Raw genomic sequence first — 20,575 nt, forward strand, 5'->3', positions numbered from 1 at the left:
TCTTGCTCTTCCCAAAAGTGTTATGTCTCTGGGTGGGGATTTTGTCTTTTTGCAAAAGAATTTTACACACAGTAAACAGTTTGGAGGGGATGGATCTGGATTGTGCTGTAGGCAGCTGGGAGTCTGTCCAACGGCTGCCAAAGCCTGTAGTCCAAACTGCACCCCAGTGCATTGCAGAATTGCAGTCAGCATGAGCCCCTTCACTATCCAGCTGTAGCTAATCTGTTAAAAGGGGGTCCATGTTTCCAACCTAGGGTTGCTAAAAGGAAAGGCCCCCTTTTAACAGATCAGCCACAGCTGGATAGTGAAGGGGCTCATGCTGAGTGCAATCCTGCAATGCACTGGGGTGCAGTTTGGCCTACAGGCTTTGGCAGCCGTTGGACAGACTCCAACCAACAGAGGGCTTGACTGATGGGGGGGATGGTAGAAAGCCCTTAATGAAATCCATCATATCCTTCAGCTTTCCCTGTTTATCAAGGACCGTCCCTATTTTCCGGGACTTGTCCTTGGGAAATCACTGTCTCTTTTTTCTTCCTGTTTTTGCCTCTTGGGGATACAATTTTTAGCATGAGACCCGTTCTTCAAGGTTTAGCTCCCACCCCAGTCTTTCTAGAAGTTAAACCTTGGAATGGGACAACTACTACTACTGCTACAAACATTTATATACCACTTTTCAACAAAACTGATCAAAGCAGTTTACAAAGAAAAATAATAAATAAATAGATGGTTCCTTGTCCCAAAAGGGTTCACAGTCTAAAAAGAAACAGAAGGTAGACACCAGAAACAACCACTGGAGGAACGCTATGCTGGGGTTGTATAGAGACTGTTCTCTTTTTGTGAAATAGAAGAGAGCCACCACTTTAAAAGGTGCCTCTTTGCTCAGTTAGCAGGGGTTGACACTGAGGCATGTTGGCTGCATTCACACGTAACGGGGAAATGCAGGTCCAATTGACCTGTGGTTCCACTCCCCCTGTTCTCCTGTCTGAATCTGGATATAACGGAGAGTTCCCTCTCTGCAGTCAGGGAGACTGAAGAGAGGAGGAGGAACTGGCTGTGTGGGCTTCCTTCTTGACTGAAGGACAGCTTGTGCAGCCAATCTCAGATGGAGTGAGGGAGGAGCTTCCTCCCTCAATTCTTGTTGCTTGAAGAGTGGGACTGTGGTTCGGATATAATGCTGGCACCACAGAACTGGAGGTACAGGCAGCAAAACACACACTACAAACCGAACATACAAATCAGAGTTGGGAGGGAAACGATTGATCCCTTTTCCATCCGAACTGCGGTTGCATGCATTTGGACATACACCAATTTTAACCGGAGGTCCCTTCAACTCCGGTTTCATGTTATGTGTGAATGTGACCATAGTCTTTATAAAGAATTCAAGAACCGGCTGGCAGGTGGCAATGTGAATATCACAACGTTATTTAATCCTTTACTCTCCTACCCTTTCCCCACTAAAAATCCTTTCCAAATGCTTCAGTGGTTCATACAGCTTGGGGGCTCATAGCAGATTTTGGGTGGGGCAAGATTTTCAGCAGCAAAATGGCCTGGGATAAAGAGTTAAGAACCCTTACAATCGAACTGATGTGTACTGTGTTCCTCATGGTTGCTGTTTTTCCTTTAAAGTAATTCCCAAACAAGATGCTGACATATTCAACATCACATATAATGTGGCCCTGGGAGAGTGCTCTAGATCAGGGGTAATAAATAGATCTATGTAAACTGCCATGTGAGCTTTGATTGAAGAGCAGTATATAAATATGTGTAGTAGTAGTAGAAGAAGAAGAAGAAGAAGAAAAAGAAGAAGAAGAAGAAGAAGAAGAAGAAGAAGAAGAAGAAGAAGAAGATCAGGATCTACTGGCAGATCATTGGATGGTTTGCAGTTGTTGACAATAGATTCCAACTCTGAATTCTTTAACAATTGTAGCAATGAAAAGGTCTCACCTCTAATTAGGCAGCTGGAATCCCTGATCTGTAGTAACTCAGATGTAGATTTGTACTTGTGTATGCAGCTCATCGCAGTGTATGGCTCATAGGGTGGAGTAACTCACAATAGGGTGGACAGGTCACACTGCCCAGCTGCTCAGAGCTGCCAGGCCCTGAGAAGGGCCACTTTGATCCCCTCCCCCACTGGCCGGCACATGGTGGTGGTGCTGCCCATCCCTAGTGCAGTGCGCAGCGCTCCTGCCACCCATTGTAGCTTCCCAGGCCCAGCCACTGTCCTGTGGCTGGCTAAGAACAGGCATGCCTCTGCCGTTGCTGGGGACGCAGTGGGAGAGCCAAGCAGTCAGTGAAGGGGCAGTGCATGGTGGCAGCACTCCTGCCACCCACACTGCCACTTGCCAGGCCCAGCCACTCACCCAGGTGGCCACGTCTCCACCGCACCATCACAGGGGGAGCAAAGGAGCAGCAGAGGGAGCAAAGGGGCATGTGGAAGGGTGGAAGGGCGCTCCAGAGTTTGCCCACGGGCCACCTTCAACCTCACTACACCACTGGCTCATAGGCTCCACCCCAAGACACCATTTTGGATCTGGTTCCACTCCTCCCCAGACACCACTATGCACCTGGCTTCAGTTGGTGGACCTGGTCGTTCTAGTAAAAAACCAAGTAGATTCTGGAAGCCTGAAGTCTTCCATCCTTGTCCTAGATTATTCAGACGGACCCTGTGACTGAGCATTCTCGAGGAAGGCGGCTAATAATGGGCTAGCTATTGTTACTGTTACTGATTGGGGAATCCCAATAAACTGCTGAGCCATTCCAGGGTTCCTTAGGAACACAGTTTGGAAATTGCATTTCTACTGGACCGCGTAGGAGGACCTGTGTCTTTCTGGGCACCACATTTTAAGAAGGACGTTGATAAACTGGATTGGGTTCAGAGGAGAGAAACAAAGATGGGGAGGGATCTGGAGACCAAACCCTATGAGGAGTGGTTGAAGGAGCTGGGTATGTTTAGTTTGGAGACGAGAAGATTGAGGGCAGGCAGGAGAGCCGTCTTGAAATATCTGAAGGACTGTCGCCTAGAAGACAGAGTGGACTTGTTTTCTGTTGCTGAGTGTGGATGGCAGGACTAGAATCAATGGGTTGAAATTACCAGGAAGCAGATTCAGATTAGACATCAGGAGAAATGTCCAAGCTGTAACAGCTCTTTGATAGTGGAACACAGTCTGCCTCATGCAGTGGAGGGTTCTCCTTTGCTAGAGGTTGCCAAACAAAGGATGGGCAGGGAAGCTGTAGCAGATTCCTGCATCCAGCAGGGGGTGGACTATAAAACCTCCAAGGCCCCTTCCAGCTCTCACATTCTTTGGTTCCATGAAGAATGAACCCCTTTGCAAACATGTAAGTGCCAAACTGACCCCTCCTGAGGACATCTGGTGTCCTTAGCAGGGGGGTTCTCAAGCTAGGATTTGTGGGGAGGGGGTTATAAATTTAGATTGGGGTTGAAGGGGGTGTGGGCTGCAGTGGAAATCAAAGCCAGGTATGCTGTGATCTGAAGGATATCGTTACCCTTGGCTGTTTATGAGCCCTTCATTAAGACGACTCTGTTTTCTGAGCCAAAGGACTGCTTACAGGAGGATTAAGTCTGTGCTTGTTTTATTTGGATCTAGGATTCCCCCTTTTGCTCAAAGGTCAAGTTCTGTTTGTGCAAACATGAGGCCGTTTTTTGGAGCACGGAGTTGGAACGACAAACTGCAGAGAGATGGAGCTCTGCCCCCCCCCCCGCCCCCTCGCCGAGCCAAAATGGGGTGCAGATGGTTGTGTGAGGAAAATGGCTGGACATGCTGCTGACAAAGAAGGTGTTCAGGAACGAGTGTGTGTGTTTGGGGGAGTGGAGAGTTGGTTTTGGACACAGCATGTTTTTTAGGATAAAACACTTAGTCCATATGTACTTTCTCGCTGTTTCGTTTTTCAGACCGGATTCTTATGTCTGTCCTCTGATTCTCAGAGTGCTAAACAATGTACCTGTGAAAAGTCAATAGAGCTGGGGCCCAGATGTGGCAAAGGAGACCTGCAAGGGGCAGCTCTTTCATGAGGTGAGGTGAGGCAGTTGCCTTAGGCGGCAGGTTACTGGGGCACCAGTTGGGTGGCAAAATACCCCCACCGCTGCCTCACAGCAGCTCTTTGGGACTGATCTGACCCTTGCAAGTTTTGCAAGGAGGGCCTCTCCTCACCCTCCTTGCAGAACCTGCAAGAAGCACAAAGGGAGAAGAGGAGGCTGTGGCTGGCAACCTCCCCTCCTCCATGACCCCCTGTGCCAGTTCCTAGCTTCCAAGGGTCAATTCTGAGAGGGATGGTCCCCACCTGGGGCATGGAGCAAGGCAGCATTTGGTGCCCTCCTCAGGCCCCACAATACTTTGGGTCACCCCTGAGACCCACAATTGGATCTCCCCGTTTTTCTTCTCCAAAGCAACCTCCAAAGCAATGGAGGGTGGAATGGGATGCTCTGGTTTTTTGGGGATGGGTAGGGTCCACATCCCCGGGAGTGGGGATTTTTAACCCTCTCACCCATGCTGGTTTTTCCAAAGCAAATCCACTCCCCCCCGCCAACTGCTATGATGAGACCTGCAATGGCGGGGGGTGGGTGGAGTCAGGAACAACTTTTAACACAGACTTAATAGCAGCTTGGGGAAGGGGATTTTGGTACAGGGAAGCGGCCTTATACCGAGTCGGACCACAGGTCCATCTAGCTTAGCATTGTTGCCCTGACTGGCAGCAGCTCTCCAGGTTCTCAGGAAGGTGTCTTTCCCAGCCCTCCCTGGAGTTGCTGCCAAGGATCAAACTGGGGACTTCTTGTATGCAAAGCAGATGCTCTGCCATTGAGCTACAGGCCATGATCTGGGAAGTGCCAGTCACCCCCTTCTCCAACAGACTTGCTTGGGTAAGAACGGGAACTCCGTGTGGCTGGATTTAAATGGGAAAGAAGTTGCAAAGCAGATCGGTTCATGGGTCTTCTGCAGCAGATATTGCTTGCCCTTTTGGCGCTTTTGGTTTTAAACCGTTGAGCCAGTATCATTTAGTAGCTGCTGGTTTCCTTTTATTCCCCTCACCTGTTTTGGTGTTTGTTTGTACAGGAAAGCTATTCAATGAAGCACTAACATGGGCAGCATGGTTAATGTGACTGGCGAGTCTCAAGTGAGAGTGGGAGAAGATGCTAGGAAAACTGAGATTTTCCTGTGTTACTGCAGTGGTTGGACCAACCAAGTGCACAAGAGATTTGGATTGTGTACCTGCAGCAGTGCTTATAGCAGCAGAGGCTTTTGAGGTGGGGGTGGGATAAGACTTCCTTCCCTATGTCTTCTCAGTTTGTCTACCTGGATTGTGGGTGGTGCCACTGGCAGACTGGAGTGGAGTGGAGTGGGAAAGTGTGCAGAAGTCTTTGAAGGGGAAGAGAGCAGCCTTGGAGGGGGGGAACCATTCACATGCAGCCCTTGGGGACAGGGGCGTCACTATAATAGGGCAAGGGGAGACAGTTGTCTGGGGGCCCACTGACTTGGGGGGCCCCCCAGAGGCAAGTCACATGACTGACTTCCCCACCCGCCCGGGCTTCCTTCAGTTGTATTCATCCTCCGAAATTGATGTGAGTGTTAAGACCTGGAGCTACCAGAACAGCATGTCTTTCTCTAATTTAGGATGATGTTCTATTGTGGCACATAGGTTACATGCTTTTTGTTACCACTATTCGGCTTCATTGAAGATTTCTTTACTTCATGAGCTGAGCTTCAGTGGGGGGGGGGCATTTTAAAGTCTGTCTCTGGGCCCACTCCAACCTTGCTATGCCCCTGCTGGGGGACATATTTTTGCGTGGCACAGGGGCGGAGCCAGTTAGTAATAATTGGGTGGACCTGTTCAATGAACCCAAGCCTCCCAGTTCTGTCCTGAGAGCTGTCTGTCTCACCTCTTGCCCCTCCTGCGGGCTCGAGTCAGCCTCATTTCCAGCTGACTCGGTTGTCACTTGGATTCCACCCCCCCCTTGAGGGAGAAGATTAAAAAAATACCCAGCGGACAACGAAGCTGGCGGGGAAATGAACTCAGGAAGGCTGTGCTTGCCCTTTTGGATGATGGCCACGCCCCCTGTAGGTGGCATCACATGCAGGGGCCATGAGGAGCTGCCAGGGAGATGGGCAAACACAGGCCCACTCTTCCCTACCTATGCTCCCGGGCACAGGGCACTTCCAGGGAAGCAGAAATCAGCTAAAAGTGCCCTTGTGCAACAACCATTGTGGAGCGCAGGAAGCTCTCTACAGCAGGGATGCTTCTTCTGGGCATGCAGGCACATGGTTAGTGAGGATGTCAGCCAATATCTTTTATTCAGCCTCCCTAGCATAAAGCCACTTCTGCCCTTAAGTGCTGTGTGGTTTTTTCTTACCTCACTTCCCTGCTTCTTCTGACCCTTTTCCTTGAGGATCCTTTTTTACTGACCCTTCCCTTAGGTTCCTATTTCTCAGGCCATTGCTTACTTGCCACTTTTTCTTCAGCCATCTTATCTCTCTGCACCTTAACTTCCCTATGTCTTCAGACCTGTTCTCAGTCTTTAACCTGGCCCATGCAAAGCTACTCTTGTCCCTAGGGCCTCTGTGAAGTTTTCATCCCAGCCCAACTAACAACTTGCCCACCCTTCACAGAAATTGTACTGCAAACAACTTTGTTTGCTGAGCAGTTGGAATGTTCATGAACCAGCTCAGCCAATCAATTTCTAAGGAGAGTTGTCAGCCTTCTAGGATTGGCTAGGAGACAGCATCAGTCTCCCAGTGACTACTGAAAGCAATCCTGGAGATTTTAATGGCTTGATTTTGGGAAAGATATTGGGGGGAAATATCCAAAAATAACTTCTTAAGAACTAATCAGCCTGCTTTCCTTTCACTGTCTCTACAACTGGACTAAATTTGGTTCAAATCAAGGTCCACAAGTTAGATCTCTTGCACCTCAAATGTTCATGCGTCTGCCATCTTGGATCGGGGTGGATGACATAATTACAAACGACACCATAGAGGTGTCCCTATGTGTCACTCACTGCAGCCATATTTGTTTCAAATTGGTTAGGTAGTCCTCAAGTTAGTGCACTTGCGCCTCAAAAGTTCATACGTCCACCATCTTGGTTTGGGGTGGATGTCATCTTCACAAACTACACCACTGGAGCATCCCTACAGAACAGCTATAGCAAATTTGGTTCAAATCGGTTAGACTGTCCACAAGCTAGTGCACTTGTGCCTCAAATGTTTATGCGTCACCATCTTAAATTGGGTTGGACGACATTGTCACATGTCATGCCACTGAGGTGTCCCTACCGCTGTAGCAAATTTGGTTCAAATTGGTTAAGCAATTCACAAGTTAACTCACTTGCACCTCAAAAGTTTATGGTTCCACCATCTTGAATCTGAGTGTATTACATCGTCACAAACTGAGGTGTCCCTGTGTGTCACTCACTACAACTGTGCCAAATTTGGTTGAAATTGGTTAGACAGCCCTCAGGTTAGCGCACTTGCACTTCAAATATTCAGATGTCTGTCATCTTGGACTGGGGTAGATGACATCATCACAAACTATGCCATTGAGGTTTCCCCATGTGCCCCTACAGCTGTAGCAAATTTGGTTCAAATTGGTTAGGTGGTTCACAAGTTAGCCCACTTGTGCTTCAAACGTTCATGCGTCTGTCATCTTGAACGGAGGTGGTTGACATCAACACAAATGATGCCGTTGAGGTGTCCTTATGTGTCCCTACAACTGTACCCAATTTGGTTCATATTGATCCAGGCATTGCGAAGTTGAGGGGTCGGGGGCACACGGACAGCCGGGTGATCTCAAAATTAAAGCATTAAGAACAGAATGCAAAAGGACTACAAGTGTCTTGTAACTTGCTTTTCCAATACATAATAAAATCTGTCTTTGAATAAATGTATCTATTTCTAAAATTTAATGGTGCTAATCGAAGCTTTCCCCCCAGGCAAAATATCAGCAGACAGTGGGGTGGGGGACAGGAAGCGAAGGCCCTCTTTCCCCCATGCTGTGCTCCTGATCTGTGAGGGGGGATCAGTACGTGGTCATAATTGCATCCTGGGGCAGCAAATTCCAAATTTTAATGACTTGTTGGGTTGAAGACGGGGGCCTAGCATGGTGAGAGGCGGCCCTGGGGCAAGAGCTTGTTGGGGGTTGTAATTTTTACCCCCTGGTTAATTAGCAGAGCACTAAAGAAGCCACCCACTCCAGTTACAGAGTAGAATGCAGAGTTTAGCTGTTGCAGCTATTTAGAGAAGACGCCTGGAGATTTTTGTAGAATCAAATACTACGTAGATTTATTGGTGAAGTACACCTTTGGATAGGAAAGACCTAATACTTAATCTAAAGGGCTACATAATGAATAGGTAGAGGGAGAGAGAGAGATGTTTCCATCTCCTCTCTAAGAGGAAAGGAAGGGATTCTGACTTGTCACAGGAAATGCCTGAGGAGTCATATCAGGGGTCATAGAGTAGAGACAGGTAGAACAGCAAGGGAGACCCTGACTCACTATCTCTACTCCTGGCGGTCATTAGGATAGTTGGTGCAAAAGGTTGATGCACTGGAACTCCAACAGAGCGGCCCCTGGGCCTACCGGTTTCGTGCCAGCGCAGCCTGATGACATCACCGAGCTGGCATAACTGTGCCAGATTGGTGGGACTGGGCCGTGCAGGTGCTAGTGAGAACAGGCCTGCCTTAAAGGGGCTGCTTGTTCTTGCTGGGATTGGGGCAACTCTGTCTTAGAGAACAATTTGTCATGGCGTGGCTCACAGAGTTGTTTTTAGAACTGCTGTGGCTGCGTGGCTTGTTGGCATCAGCTTGTTGGCAGTGGAGTGTCTAGTGCAGGAGGGTATGGGGGAGGCGGCTGGCAGCCTGGAGACCCATAGTCCCGGGCACATGTGCCTCCCTGCACAATTGTGGCTTGAAACAGCCGCCCAATCAAATAGCATCAGGGAGGGGGCATTGCATTGCGGGTGAGAAGAAAAGGCCATCCATGCAACTGCTTAGAAAAACCTTGGGCTGTGGGGTTCTGGTCCTTCTCAGGATGGTGAAATCTGGCCTCAGCAGCTCCTCTGTTGGCCTCTAGCAGCTGCCTGAAGATGCTGTGTGGTAATGCCAGGCCTGCCAGTGACCCAGGAGGACAAAAGCTGCCAATGGAGGGCAAAAGCTCACTTGATTTTGATTTCCAGTAGATGTCCAGGCTGTGAAAGTCGAGCCTTATAATCTTTATGACTTCTGGGGTTTTAAGCAGGAGGTGGCAGAGATGTTACCACAGGAATAGCTGGCATGAGGTGGCCAAATTCACGGTGTATGCCATACAGCAGTTTGAAGAAAATAAACAGGCTGCGGGCTCTTTTAAGGAAACACACCAATGGACCCAAAGAAATCACACCATTTGGACTCCAGATGTGCCCCAACCTTGACCCACTGCTGGCTTCTTGTCACTTGCCTGGAAGTTACACAATCTGATTGGGAAGTGCTGTCCAACCCACCGATCCAAAATGTGTGTATTATACTGTGGTAACTCATGGCTGAAGGGCTCAGGGCATCTTCCCTACAAGGCAAGGATGAAGCGGTTGGAGTTCTTTAGTTTAGAAAAAAATATATAGCTAAGTGGGGAAGGGGCACAATAAAGGTTTATAAAATTAGGGATGATGTGAACAAAATGGAGAAAGACATTTTTCTCTCTCTCCCATAACACTAGAACTCTGTGTCACCCAATAAAATTAATGGGTGCTAGATTCAGGACTGAGTTATATGATTGCCTATAAAGCATCATTAATTTGTTGGATTTAGTGCCATTTAGCACTGAAATTGCGCCCCCTGTCCAAACATCTGACACCCATCTTTCAGATAACTTTACCATAATATCAGCTGAAAAATACAAGTCAAGCTCATTAATCTTTTAATATTTCAAAAACTATTTAGCAGTGGACGTAGCCAGACCAAGAAAATGCTGGAAAACTATAAATTACAACACTACAAAATGAGCTGGGGCTCATGAAATACCCAAATATTCTGTGGAGGTGTACTTGGAAACACTGAATAGAAGTGCCTGTCTAATTCTCTGCTATGCATTGTAGCATCACGATTACATAAGTTTTAAAAATAAATGGAGAATTTGACTTTTCCCAGATACTCTGAAAATAATTAAAGGATATGCAGAGTAAACTGTGTCTGCTTGGAATTTATTCTAGTATTTCAGAAAGACAGTTAAAATGAGAGAAAGAGAGCAAGCAACTCCCAGTGGGCCATAATACTAAGGATTTCACACTGATTCAAAGACAAACTCACATTAATAGCCATATTATTAAGACATCACATTTAACTCACTTATCACAAGAAGCAAAGTAAGAGCAAATGAATACAATCTTAGCTCATAAACTTCAGCTCAGTATTCACAAGCTCTGATTCTCTGTACATAGTGCCAATCTGAATATGTGTACAGTGACATATTATATTAATTTTTTAAAAAAATAATTACCTGTAGCCCCTTTGGGAGACTTCCTAAAGGCTGTGGGGGGTCTGCAAAGTTTCCCCCTCCTCCCACTGTCCTCTAGGGCCTCACAGGCACCATTTGAGCATGTGCAGTGGTCATTTAAAAAAAAATTAATGGCCGCTGAAAACAAAATGGCCACCACGCTTGCTCAAATGGCCTCTGCGAGGCCTGGCATGGCCTAGGGCCTCACAGAGGCCATTTGAGCATGCCCGGTGGCCATTTTGTTTTTGGTGGCCTTTTTAAAAAAAATTTAGGAAATGGCGCCCCCCTTGAAGTGGCGCCTGGGGCACGTGCCCTGCCTGCCCCACCCTAGATACGCCCCTGTTCAAACCCTACTCTCTCTTAAAGGTTTTCAGGGCCAAATTATACATGACATCAAACTTCAGGAAGTAGTCATTCTCATCTCTCTCTCTCTCTCTCTCTCTCCCTCCCTCCTGAATTTTATTAGACTTTGAGCCCTTTGGGGATAGGGAATCTCCTTTTCTTTTTCTTCCTCCTTTAAAGTGAGGGGAGCTGGTCTTGTGGTAGCAAGCATGAATTGTCCCTTTTGCTAAGCAGGTTCTGTCCTGTTTGCTTTTGAATGGGAGACTATATGTGTAAGTACTGTAAGATATTCCCCTCAGGGGATGAGGCCACTCTGGGAAGAGCACCTGCATACTTGCATGCAGAAGGTTCCAAGTTCCCGCCCTGGCATCATTATAATGATGATGATGATGATGATGATGATGATGATGATGATGATTTTACATTTTCTATCCTGCTCTTCCTCCAAGGAGCCCAGAGCGATGTACTACATACTTAAGTTTCTCCTCACAACAACCCTGTGAAGTAGGTTAGACTAAGAGAGAAGTGGCTGGCCCAGAGTCACCCAGCAAGTATCATGGCTGAATGGATTTGAACTCGTGTCTCCCCAGTCCTAGTCCAGCACTCTAACCACTACACCACGCTGGCTCTCTCCAAGGTAGATTCCTGCCTGAAACCTTGGAGAAGCCACTGCCAGTCTATGTAGACAATACTGAGCTAGATGGACCTATGGTTGGACTTGGTATAAGGCAGCTTCCTATATTGCTCTGGTCTTCTCCTTTGAAAAGCAGTGAATAGATAGTAATAGTAGTAGTAGTAGTAGTGATAGGAAAATTTCTGTTGTTGGCGGGAGGGGTGCACTGTGAAGGGGATTAACACATCCCCCAATGCCATTTTTGCACCAAAAATCAATGTGTTTTTAGATTATTACTTTTTAAATGATATTTTTCTTCTTCTGTGAGCTGCCTTTTGTATATCTTGCAAAAGTAAGGACAGCTTAGAAATCTTAGAATAAGACATCAACCATGTGTCATTGATGGAAATAAGATCTGAAACAGGGGTTTAAAGCCCTTCACTTGCTTAAGGTGAAAACAGCCCCATTCACACATGGTGTTCAACACTCGTTCAATGAATGTATAGTATACAGAGGCACAGATCTGTATGTACAGTTATTCACACATTATTTTGAACACAAGTACAGCAGTACAGTTCCTACCTGCACCATTCATTTGAGGGGCCTGTATCCAGGTTCACTCTTAAATGAACACAGGTACAGACAATCATGAGAAAACATGTATGAGTTTACAGACATCTGTACTCTCATATAACATACTGGTCTGGCCTACACAATCAGTCAAATCTAGGTTTAATATGGGTTACCAACATTAACATGATTGTGTGAATTCACACCAAGGCAGGAATCTCAGATTTATCTCAGTACATAAACCACCATAGCATGGGCTCATGCTAATCATACTAATATTGGTAACCAACATCAAACCTAGATTTGACTGATTGTGTGAACCAGGCCAACGTCTGAAGAGGAACATTTTGAGGCGATTCACACGATGGGAGAAAATCGGGCTAGCGGAGACTAGCCCGATTTTCTCCCATCGTGTGAACCACCAGGCTCGGCTGTGAGCCTGGTGAGAAGAGCCTCTTTAAGTATGGTAGAAGAGGTATGGATACATATTATGAAGGATTTATACTGTATACCACTTTTCACACGGGAAAAAAATCAAAGCAGTTTGCCAAGCAAAAAGAATAAGAAAATAGTGTCCAGTCCCAAAAGGAAAACCATTTCAAAGCCACAGGTTTGAATGGTCTCTCTTGCCCAGTTAGCAGGGGCTAGACACACTTCCGTGCGCAGGCATTTGTTTTCAAGGCAATGACTGTGTGTTGAAACCAGTTCCACACTTCACTTGAAATGTTCTGTCTGTCTTCACTTTAACCACTAGCAAATGTCGCTGAGTGTGATGTGGCCATATGGGAGCAATAACCAGAGTCTACCTTCCTGATCTGCATTCAAGCGAAAGAGCCATAGCTCAGCAGTCTAGCATCTGCTTTGTAGGCAGAAGGTCCCAGTTCAATCCCTAGGAACTCCAGCTAAAAGGGATTGCAGCTTGGCTGGGGAGGAGGACCTCCACCTGAGATCATAGCAAGAGAACAGGGGTGGCTCCAGCTTTCAGATAACCCTGGGCAATCTGCCCCCCCGCCCCATGCTCCTATGTGGGCCCTGCGGGAGTGGCATGCATGGGTGGAGGGGCTGACCCTGTCAGGGTTTTTCTAGGCCTTTCCTGATTTTCCAAATTTGTGATTGCGAGCCCTTTGGGGACGAGGAACCAACTTCTTATTCTTTTCTATGTGAAATGCTTTGAGAACTTTTGTGTTGAATAGCCGTGTAGGAGGCTCTCCACACAAGCAGTGTGAAGAGCCTGCAGGGCTTCTGCGGTGAGAACGGGCTTGACCCCCTCTCCCCACAGATGGGCACGAAGCCCGCCCTGGGGGGCCGGACTGGCCACCCACATGATTACTGGCTCTGTCACAGAGCCTGTAGGGGCGGCGGGGATTGGGAGCTGCCTGGGCCCTAGGAGTCCCAGGATGCCTCGTGTGAGTGCGCAGGGCATTCTGGGGAGACCCCCGAGGCTGGGAGGCTTGCTGCAGCCTCCCAGTCGGGGACCTAATCATGAGTCGCCACAGCACGGAGCCGCGCCGTAGTGACTCACGGTCACGAAAATGGGTTTAGTGGAGGGCTCACTCTGCTAACCTCGTTTTAGGGGAGGGGGAATTAAGTGGGCCAGCCCACTTTCCAGCGGTCGTGAGAATAGCTTCTATAAGTAGTAAAAGTAGTTTAATTTTCATTTTTAAAAGGAAAAAAAACAAAACCCTCTAGTTCTGGAAGCTGCTGTTTGCTGAGTCAGACCCTCGGTCCACCAAGTTCAGTATTGTTGACACTCCGCTTGTTCTCACAACCATAAACCGGATAGGACAAACTTCTACCCAAGTTCGAAAGCTGTGCACACTCTGAGTTTTAAATCATGTGTGAACAACAGTCTAAGTGGGAGGAGAGAGAGTGATCGTGTGGGAGCTTCCTGCTGGGTTGGTACCCAACTGTTTAATGAGGTAGGACAAAGATTTGTATCATTTATTTATTCATTTATTTCATTTATTACATTTATAAACCACCCCATCGCTCTGGGCAATGCACAGGCTCTGGATGGTGTACAGCATATGATGAAACGTTGGGAGTGTACACAGCTCCTGAAGCTGGGTAGGACTGTTGTCTTTCCTAATTAACACACAGAGAATCAGCCTACTGGTTGGGCCGTGGCTCTCCAAGGTTTCAGATGGGCATTTCCCAGCCCCGTCTGGAAATGGTTGGAACCCTTCCACTTTCTGCAGGCAGAGCGGGTGCTTTTCAACTGAGCTGCAGCCCTCCCCCATTTAACTTATGGATATATGTGTGGAGCCATCTTGAATGCTTCTATTTTGGACTTGGAAAGGTGGGGTATAAGCATTCCCTAATGAAATGAATTTTAAAAATAGAGGGAAAGGTGTGCAGAATCCTACCCAATCACCCATTAAGTCAGAATGCAGTGAAATAACTTTAAATGTACTAGGTTCTGTATTGGGCCATTTGAAACGATCCCTTTTCCTTTAGACCCTTTCACCAGTACATTTCTGGCTATAGACCTGGGAGGGAAATGCTTCTGTGTCCTCTGATTGATTGATTGATTGATTGATTGCCCTTGATGTCCATACAGGGAGCTGATTACATATCGCATCAACCTCATTTGAATTCCTTAAACTGTGCAAGATCCCTGGAACTGTGTGAATGTGGCCAAGAACAATGGCCTACTATGCTCCCTCCTAGAAGCTTGGGGACAGTAAAATAAGATAGAGCAGCTTTCTGCCTCTCCAGGAGCCGTAGAGGTTTTCAGCTCTTTGGGCCCAAAGAGGGAAGCCCCTAACTCCCCTGTCACATAAAAGATGACAGCCCTTTGAACAGATTTTGTTCCTGTGCCTTTAGCAGCAGCCTGACGCATTGAAATGTTGCCTTGAAGCTGTCCTTTTGCCACTTATCACTTGGAGATAATCCCATAGAACAATTACCCTAGCTTCCTGGTTAGGATAATCTAAACATTGAAGAAGTGAACAAAAGCTCCACTTCCTGAATTTCTATAGGTCTGGGCCAAACCGACGACATGTTACGAGCACGTGTTCAGCAGTTTGTTTTCTGCACGACAGGGGAAGGGGGGCTTTAATGCCGTCTGCTGTTGCGTGCTCAGTCTTGATCAGGATTGGGCGCACCGCAATTATATTTGGCTCAAGGAAAAGTTCTTGTTGGCACCGATAGCAACATCCCTCCTGGGGCAAAGAGCAGCTGTGATTGACCAGTCTGAACTGGATGTAGCAAGGGCAAAGGGTTAAAAACCCTCTCCCCCGGTGCTGTGGTCCCAATCTGGAATGGGCCCAAGCATCTATTTTTAGTCAAATCACAGCATGTTGGAATTGGAAGGGACCTTGGAGGCTTCTAGTCCAACCCCTGGCTTAGTGTAGGAATCTCCCACAGCATCTCTGAAAGATGGCCACCCAGCAACTAACTGGAAACCTTTAAAGAAGAAGAGCCCACCACTGCAGGAGGTGGACTGTTTCACTGCAGAACAGCTCTCACAGTTAGCAAATTCTTCCTAATATCTAGCCCAGGGGTTCCTAACCTGTGGTCCGCAGACCACTGGTGGTCTGCAAAAGTAGGAAAGTAGGAACATAGGTAGCTGCCATACACCATCAGACCACCGGTCTATCAAACTCAGTATTGTCTACACAGACTGGCAGCGGCTTTTCCAAGGTTGCAGGCAGGAATCTCTCTCAGCCCTATCTTGGAGGTGCCAGGGAAGGACCTCGGGACTTTCTGCATGCAAGCATGCAAATGCTCTTCCCAGAGCGGCCCCATCCACTAAGGGGAATTTCTTACAGTGCTCACATGTAGTCTCCCATTCAAATGCAAACCAGGACAGACCCTGCTTAGCAAAGGGGGTCAATTCATGCTTGCTACCACAAGACCAGCTCTCCTCCCCCTGCGAGTGGTCTCTCTGTGTGTGGAGGGGAAGATAATGTAATGATCAACAATCAGCATCACATTAGATGGGTTTTATCTCCCTCCACCCGCCCCCAGTAGGCCTACTGCAGGTCAATGTACTGTGATGAGTGCAATATGTTTGTGAGTGAGCATAATATATTATTAGAAATAGATGGATTTTAATGCCCCTTCATATACAAGTTAGACTATTTTTAAAATTGTTTAAAATGTCTTGCTTATATGGTGATCAGCTTTCGATGGCAATGTAGTGCTACGCATCAAGGAAAAGGTTGGGAGCCACTGCCTAAATCTGCTTTGGTGTCACTTCCACCCATGGGTTCTAGTCTTGCCCTCAGGAGCAACAGAGAACAAATTTGCTCCATTTTCTATGCGACAATGCTTCCGATATTTGAAGAGGGCTACCATATTCCCTTCTTAATCTTCTCCTCTCAAGACTAAACACAGCAAGCCCTTTAGGTATTCCTGATAGGACTTGGTTTCCAAACCCCATAAGAAAAGAACATAAGAACAGCCCTGCTGGATCGGGCCCAAGGATGCCCATCTAGTCCAGCATCCTGTTTCACACAGTGGCCCACCAGATGCCGCTGGAAACCATAGGCAGGAGTTTGTTTGTTTGTTTGTTTAATTTATTTTTATACCGCCCAAAACTTACGTCTCTGGGCGGTTTACAACCTGGGAGTTGAGGGCATGCCCTCTCTCCTGCTGTTATCCCCTCACCATTTTTGGTAGAAAGGAAGGTTAATAATCACATCTTCTTGTAATGTGTACTTTGACCCACAGGCAGCTGCTGCTAAAAGAACAAGAGGACCACCAGTTTTGTTTTGCAACCTGGGTTGCAGTTTTGCAACCCGACCTGCAGTGTGCAAACGAATAAAAAGGGTGTCTCAGAGCATACCCAGAGTGCTTTCCCCCTCACCGCTGAGCAACTGCAATCCAGCCAGGTCCCTTGGCACGGAGCTTCCTTGGCTGTTCTGTTCTGTTCTGTCCCAGTTCGGAACCCCACACTTAATTCCCCCTTCAGGTTGGGCGTGTGGTGAGGCGACAGAATTGGCTAGTGGCAGGAATACCGGTCTGATGAATCAGAGCCCCGGCACTCCTGCCCCCGCCCAGTGCAAGGGGGTGGGGTGGGGATGGGAGCTGGGGAGGAATGTGTGCATTTGATTTATTGGGAAGAGCATCAGTGTGCACATACCTATCCATCAACAGCTGCCTTTCAAAAAGGTGTCTGTTGAATTTAGAGTGATGGGGAAGGGACGGCTGGCCACCAGAGGCCTTTTAGGAGGGATTGGGGCCCAACTGCTGGGTTCTGAGGAGGGAGGCGTGATTCTTGGGGCTCTCGCTCACTTCTTATGAGAAAGGCTATTCATATAGCCTAACAGACATTTTATTTACTCCCAATAAGTAACGGAGCAGCCCCTGGAGGAAATGAAGGGAAGTCCAGAAAGTTTATTGGAAAATTGCAGCACTTCAGGCCAACAGCTGGAATAATAATAAAGTGGTGCAGGCTTTCTCCAGCACTCAGATGTTCGTTAACTCCCATGCATTCAGATTCCAGCAGTGCATTGACCTGAATCGCGGGGGAAATGTTAGTTCACCATCTATAGAGCAAGGTCAATTCAGGATAGGGTTGCCACCATCTTTTTATTCTTTGCTGGCGGGACTTGTGTTCCTTGAACAGCTGCTTAACAGGCAAAGATGCTGTTGATGAAGCTTTTTTCTCCTTCTTTTGGGACCTATGGGCATTGCAGCAGAGAAAGCTTCAGCTGCTGAATGTTTTGCCATGTGGCTGTTAAAAGCACAGGAACCCTACTAGGAAAAAGAGATGGCAACCCTAAAAGAGGTCATTAAAAAAAAGAAGAAGCCAGTAAATGCTGCTCTCCTTCATCGAATCAAGACTCCTGCTGGACATTTGAAATTGTTTTGCACTGTCCCAAATCTAGCCTAGTATGTCACTGGCAGTCAGGCCAGCTCCAAGTTTTGGGCAAGATGTTCCCAGAGTGGTGGATCCCTCTCCTTCCTCTCCTCTATCCCAGTGCCATTGCTTGCCAGCTGCTTGCATGCCAGGAACAGAGCTGGTGAGTAAGCGGATGGCAGCAATTGCATCGCTGCTGCCTTGCTCATCCCCTCTGGGCCAAAGGGCGGACAAAGGAAGAGGCACCAGGAGTGGGGAAGAGGAGCAGAGAGAGGAGCCCAACCTTCCCCTGTGGCTGAGGCATACCCTCCACCATTTCACTGAGGAAAATATGGGCATAGCTCTGAATGTGTAGGGTCGTGGCCAAAGAACTGAGAGGCTCGGTGTGCAATATGTAGGAACTGAGAGTCGCGGGGTGCAATATGTAGGAACTGAGAGTTGTGGTGTGCAATATGTAGGAACTGAGAGTCGTGGGGTGCAGTATGTAGGAACTGAGAGTCGTGGGGTGCAATGTGTTAGAACTGAGCGTCATGTTGTACAACAGGTAAGAACTAAGAGTTGTGCTGTGAAAAAAGTAAGAACTGAGAGTAGTGGGTGCAATATGTAAGAACAGAGTTGTGGTGTGAAATACATAAGAACTGAGAGTTGTGGAGTGCAAACTGAGAGTTGTGGTGTGCAGTGTGTAGGAACTGAGATTTTTGTACTGAACAGACCTGGGGACCTGAAAGGTTAATAGTTGTAGGAGGGGCTTCTTCCCCCAGAGGTGTCTGGGAAGAAGAACTTCTGTGTTGTTGTTAGTGTGTGTGTTAACCTAAACCACAAAAAGGCTGAGGGGATCAGAATCTCCTGTTGTTTTATGTATGTTTTCTTTAGTCTGTTAAACAAACAGCATTAACTTGATCTCAGCTGAAGTAAGTTTTGTTCCGTGGTGATGATTACAGGAACCGGAAGTTCAGTTATAACAGTGGTATCTATAATATGCAACTGAAGTTGTGGTGTGAAATATGTAGACTAGAGGATGTGACCAGGAACCTGGGAAGTGTGGTGTGCTATATGTAAGGTTTCCAGGTCCAGCAACTGGGAGGTGTGGTGTGCAGGGGGCAGGACCAAGCAACCTGGGAGACATGTACACTTCTGCTCTTGACGACAAGCATATCACAAATGCTGTTCATAAAGGGCATGCAGAGCACACGATTGCAGATGACCAAAGCAGAGGGGTCAAGTCCATTCCTTCCAACAGTATGCAAATGAAAGCAGAGATGCAGCAACCCATTCTCATGCCATGGATTACTACCCGAGCCCCTCACCCACTATTGCACATTTCTGAAGGCAGGATTCCACCAGTCTGGGCATGTGCTGTGCACTGCCCAGTGCCTTAGAGTTGGGCACCCACTGGCATGCTTATATCGAGGTTCTACGGCTGAGATACTGCACAAGGTGATGCAGGAAATAGGAGCACTGACCATGCTGCCGTGTCTGTAAATGCCTGGGATTCCACCGCAAAAAACACAGAGGTGTCATAACAGACAAACCGCAAGACATGGCTGATAGACCACAGTTCACTATTAAAGGAGACTCACTGACATACTGTGCAAGGCAACATGGGTGGTAGGAACACTGCCTGCACTGCTGTGTCTGTGTAAACACCACCAATGGTATTGTGCAATAGGATGCCCTTTGGAAATAATGGGCGTCCCAGCATTGTGCAAGTGCATTTGCTCAACATTGCACTGGGGTGGAACTGCCCTGGGCACTTTCCAGGCTAGCCGCTCAACAGCGGCAAAATGCTTCCATTCAGGCAAATTGCATTCAAAACGTAAACAGCAAAGCGCCCAGCAGGGGGAGCAGTCTCGAGGAAACTAACAACCCCCAAAAAAACCAGCAACCTTTTTAACGCTGGATATACAACGTTATAGCACAACGTTATAGCGCAACGATTAAATTAGAAACAAGGCTTTGGAAATATGAACGGCACCCTGCTGTCAGCGTAGGGACTGCGGTGTCACAACACAGGAAGTGCGGGGGCACACTTCAGAGATACATCGTGACCCTGTTGCAGGGTCTAATCTGGAAAGCACCCTGGTGCACAGCACTGTTGACAGTATTTACACAGGTGCAGCTGCACAGGCATTGCCTTGCACAGTATCTCAGTGAGTGTCTTTAACAGCAAACGGCAGTCTACTGGCATTGTGGTTTGTCAGATATTTATTTATTTATTTATTTATTTATTTATTTATTTATTCGATTTATTTATTTATTCAATTTTTATTTGATACAACTGTGTTTCCTGGGGGCAGTCCGACTCTCAGGCAGCAGCCAGAAAAAGTTTCTTGAGCCCCGGAGGGTCACAATCTGTGGCTGGACTTGGCTGGTGAGTCGTAAGCAGTGCAGGCCACAGGTAGCGGGGTTCGTGCATAGTTTGACGTGCATGTTACTGGCATTTGGACTCTAAGGAGGGAGATTCCACAGTCTATGTTGGCAGTAAAATGATTGTTAACATAAGGAAGTTTTAAAGATCCGCTCATTCTGCCTCGGTCCACTCTGGCTTGCTCTTATCTAATCCGGTTTCCCCTCCCTGCTGGCTTCCTGCTCCGTGTCTGACTCTCCGCCATGCTTTCGGCTGCGTTTCTCGGCACCCCGCGGCTTGTTTTTCCGCTGCTGTTATGGTTTCCTAGCCACTCGGCTTCACGAGGGCCCTGGGATCTCTGTCAGGCCTCTGTTCGCATTCCTGCTGTCCACATCAATGTGATAGGCGATATCCACATTGTGC

The 20,575-nt window shown here is 47.5% G+C and overlaps 1 protein-coding gene across 4 annotated transcripts in view; it reads left to right on the forward strand.

Moving 5' to 3' along the window:
* The window catches only part of TNXB (tenascin XB), a 161,882-nt gene that overhangs the window by 23,017 nt on the left and 118,290 nt on the right, over positions 1-20,575 (forward strand). The gene's annotated exons all lie outside the window — the stretch shown is intronic.

The sequence above is a fragment of the Hemicordylus capensis genome, chromosome 2, assembly GCF_027244095.1.
Source record: "Hemicordylus capensis ecotype Gifberg chromosome 2, rHemCap1.1.pri, whole genome shotgun sequence".
In the NCBI taxonomy this organism is placed as follows: Eukaryota; Metazoa; Chordata; class Lepidosauria; order Squamata; family Cordylidae; genus Hemicordylus; species Hemicordylus capensis.